At 45.0% G+C, this 4,704-nt stretch overlaps 1 non-coding gene across 1 annotated transcript; it reads left to right on the forward strand.

The window, feature by feature from the left end:
- Nucleotides 1–725: 725 nt before the first annotated feature.
- On the forward strand, nucleotides 726–831 carry LOC125425636. Its single transcript, XR_007243403.1, has one exon. It is a non-coding gene; the product is annotated as a U6 spliceosomal RNA (small nuclear RNA).
- Nucleotides 832–4,704: the final 3,873 nt, after the last annotated feature.

Raw genomic sequence — 4,704 nt, forward strand, 5'->3', positions numbered from 1 at the left:
TATTATCACCTATGTCCACTATGCCTGACCTGGGTGGCCCCAGGCTAGCCTGATCTTGTCAGATCTCAGAAGCTACAGGGGCAGGGGGTTGGCCAGGGTAGGTACTGGGGTACTGGAATGGGAATCTACTAGGGCTCCCAGAGTACTGTGCAGAGGAAGGCAGTGACAAACGAATATTCCTTGCCAGCTATACACACTTTAAAACACATGTTCCGCTAACAATTTTGGCAATATTATTTGCAGATAAAGTCAATTGTATTTGGTTTAATAGGGATACTTTACTATGTCAAAAATTTGTCAAAGGCAATCATTATTTTATGCCTATGAAGTGACAATCCTTGGGGTTTTATATCACAAGTTGTCAGTACAAATGAGATGTAGTTTTGCTACCTCACATTCCTATAGGTGGAAATGTGTAGTCTCATACAAGTAGTAATGGTTTATCAGATTTTCTCCTTGGTCATATAGTAATAATGAAGGACTAACAACACTGAAGAGAGATGTTTTTTTCTCCAAGCTACCAGGTATTGTGTCCAGGGTTTTTCTTGTAAGGAGAAAATTGTCTTCCCTGTATTTTTTCCACAGTTCTCTGATTTCTTGCTGCCAAGTGTTTATGTGCTTGTAGTTAGGGCACCTAACTTTGTCTGCGGGGTTGTAGCACCGGGAAGGTCATTCTGCGCCTGCCTTGCACATTCCACAGTCGACTGTACAGCTCCTAACCATCAGTACTCACTTTGGCAGCACACATACTAATATTGGAACAATACAGAGAAGGTAGCATGGCCACTGCACAAGGATGTCAAGCAAATTCCTTAGGCATTTCATATTTAAGGTGCTGGGGTGTACACACACCCTCCTTTCTGGGTCCACTTTGTATATCCTTCAGAACATGTTCCCGGTGTGGTTTGCAGTCTACATCTTCAATTACCTTTTGGTGCAGGTGGTTAACAGACAATCTGGCCCTTCCACAAGGATCATGCAATTAGTCCAGGAGTTGATATTGCTATGCCTGGCTGATTTATGTTTTTAAGGTCATTTTACTCCAGGTATCACCACCAGTATTGCTGATGCTTTATCTCGCCGCCAGGTGGACTGTTTCCGCTCCCTAGCCCTTGAGGTTACCAGCAGCCAGATGCATTCCAGATCAGCCACAAAACCTGGGCAGCACATGACCATGGATGGAGTCCTCCAGTTTTTCGTGGTGGTCGATTTCCTTGACTTTGCTTTGCCTGGGGGCCTTCGAGTAGCATCGGGGGATCTCTTACAGTCTCCTGCTTCAGTACTTGGCCACGGGGTTTTTTAGTGCCTTGGATTTTACAAGTCCACCTAGGCCCCCCTTTCCCTTTCTGGAAAATGCCATGGATCCCTGATTCAATTTGTTCCGCCTAGGCAGTTTCAAAACAGACCAGACTTGCAGAGTGGCAACCTTCTCACACAACTCACCCCGGGGTCCTCCAGCCCAGTCATTGAGACTGCGGTGGTCCTAGTTCAGCAGCCAGCAATTTCAGGCGCTCTCCTTGGTCACAGGGATGGGTCTCCCCTGTCTAGATGGCAGTTTGTTCCATTCTACGGTTTTGACTGGTGGCTTTGGGTTCTCCCACTAAGGAGTTTGGACTGCATTTGTTCTCCATAAGGACCAGCATGTCAGTGGCACAGGGGAGGCTCAACCCAGAGCATATTTGGGCCGTCAGCCATCAGCCTTCGTTAGCTTACAGAACATATGCACAACTTCACATTTCTCTAATTCATTCATTTTAGTCTTGTCAAGCCAGCAAACCGGTGTATGGATGGTTGGGCGCAGCACTGCACATTGGGCCAGTCGGTTGGCTGCACGATCCAGATGGGGGCGGAACATTGGTCTGGATTTTATCTTGTTACTACGCTGGCTCAGACTGCTGGGTTTTGGAATGGGATGCACTGCCACTGCTGGTCCATGACGTTGTTTCCTGATTTGGTTTGCGGCACATCATAGTTCTACAGCTGGGGAAAAACGACATCCTGGCTCAGCAGGGCATTTTGCTGTCCTGATGGATGGCTGCAGTATTGAGGAAGCTATATGGGCAGTTGTTGATGAATACATAATTTTAGTCACGCCTGCCACGGAGGCAGGCATGGCAGGTTGTTATAACCCCTGGTAGAGTGGAGGGTACTGCAAGAGCAAATTTAGCCCAATCTTGTTAGCTCTAAGGCTAAGCCGGGGAGGCCCTGGTTCCCAGTCAATAACCTTAATCTGGGCCAGGTATAAGATATGCAAGGATGCAGCCCAAGTGGCATGGGAGTGGGGCACTGAGGTTATTCCACTGGCTAAAATCTCCCATTACCAGGCAGCGTAATTTTGCCATGACAGCATGCACCTATACAAGTAGGGTAGAGATGTGAGGTTACACACTATAAGGCATGCCTTATTGTATCGGCTAAAGGCTTTGGAGGTATGATATGCAAGGCTGCAGCCCAAGTGGTATGCGAGTTGCTAGCTCTTGCCCGATCTTGCTTGCTCTAAAGCTAAGCAGGGGAGGCCCTGGTTCCCAGTCAATAACCTTAATCTGGGCCAGGTATAAGATATGCAAGGATGCAGCCCAAGTGGTATGCGAGTTGCTAGCTCTTGCCCGATCTACCAGGCAGCATATTTTTGCCCCGACGGCATGCACCTGTCCAAGTGGGGCAGAGTTATGCGGTTACACGCTACATGGCACGCTTTTTTTTACGGTGGCTGGAGGCTTAGGAAGCTGTGGTGGGAGCTGAAGGTCAGCTCAGTGGCGGTTTTGAGTGTAGGAGAACATTCCTTATGGGGAGGCCGAGCTTGCGTGTTGAACCTCCCCACGGCTGGAAGTGTCAATAAGTGGTCTTGGAGTGGGGTGTGCTCCCTAATGCAAACCACGGAGGCTTTGCAAGAGCTCGCTACCCCCAGCAGGAAGGGGTGTCACATAATGGACACATGCTCAGGTGGTACCTAATAACTTTCTGTCTCAATTTCCCAATACAGATTGGGGACGGCGCCAGGTTTGGAACACTTGCTGCCCAAGGTCTGGGTTCAGCATGGGGGCTGCCGAGAGGCTAGGATGTGCCCCTTATGCTTGCCCAGCTTCCTATGTTGGTTTTAATAAAACGAGCTGCAGCCAAATTCATTCCAAATTCATTCCACTGTCTGTGGTCATTTGGAAGTGAGCCTCCGCACATCAGCACACAAAACTGTGTATGCTGAGCATGCAATTCCCATCACTTGGTCTATGCACAGATACCAAAATCTCTCAAATAGGTTTTCAAGTATTCATTTTGTGGCTAGATGAGCACAGTGGCATTAGTTTGTTTAACTTCCTGTAGATTACCAGGGCAAATGGGCTAAAATTAAGCAGTTACTTTCCTTTTAAAATGTTGGAATGCATTAAAACAATTCAACCTAGCATGTTACCAATATGTGATAGAATTTTTCAAAAGGCTTAATGGATCAGTATGCCAAAATCTAGCTGAATACTGGACTGTATAATGAGCCCAACTCATTAAGTTCTTCAGGAAATTCTGATAAGAGCACTGCAATTCACTAAAGATCCTTTACATTAATGCGACCATTGGAACACAGAGAAATGACCATGTAGGAAATAATTCTGTTATAACTTACTACAGTGACATTTTTGCATCCATGCCATTGTTTTCTTTGTACAGACTACTTCAGATTCACAGCTTGTGATCTTATTTTATGTGCTAGTTGGCCAGGCATGGACTCAGACAGTGGGCAGATATCAAGTTGCCATTGATTCATCAGAAATTGAAAATGCTGCACCTCAGCAACATACGGACATCTATAGTAATGTGGTCTTGAAACTTATTTTTAAAATTATGCCTCTTATCCTCAGAACTCTAGAAAGCACATAAATCATAAGTGGGATATAGTTCCATCCCCAAAACTAACAACAGAACATCTTAAATCCTAATAACTTTTTAAAAAGAGGTATGTATTGCTTTGCATAGAAATTAGAAGATCCTTGTGTACGTAGATCCCAATCACAGAAATGATGTTTCCCAAACGGTGGTACTGGCTAATACGTCCTAACTTTTACAGTAGCAACAGAAGAAGTGTTCTTTTCAGTTCATTCTGCAACTTCATTTTCTCTCATCCTTAGTATATAGAGTAGTGTGAACTGGGGAAAATGTTATAATTTTGGATCCGGGCTTCTGATGGGAGATGACCATGATTGCTTATTTACAGGTAGGATGTTCAGGTTTTAAATCCATGTGGTTCCAGAGTTTCAGTCATTATTTTCAATGGGAAATTTATATAAGAATTTGTGACAGCCATTTATGAAGATAATTGCCCAAAGTTTGCACACAGCACAGTCCTCCCTGTAATCTAAAGACTCCTAATTTTCAAGCCAGCTGAACAAATGAGGCTCAGTTTTACTGAGCCCCCCAAAAGGTACGTTTTTTGTTTGTCCTCCTGTCTTGTTCCTAACATGGCAGTCAAGTGGCTGCCAAGCAGGAAAGCTTCAGAGGGGTATGGCATCAAAAGAAATCTTGTCTGCATTTTCCTACTCTTGCAGTGACTGACTGAAAACAATAATAATCAGTGGTGATAAAGAGGGGCAAGATTACTGAGAGTGATGACATTGAAATGCCTGATGGCCAACTCATCAAATGCAACCAAAAGGATAATAAATATCTGGGCATTTTGCAGCTGGATAATATCAAGCACGGGCAAGTGAAGACTGT

Source organism: Sphaerodactylus townsendi, linkage group LG01 (genome assembly GCF_021028975.2).
Source record: "Sphaerodactylus townsendi isolate TG3544 linkage group LG01, MPM_Stown_v2.3, whole genome shotgun sequence".
NCBI lineage: Eukaryota > Metazoa > Chordata > Lepidosauria > Squamata > Sphaerodactylidae > Sphaerodactylus > Sphaerodactylus townsendi.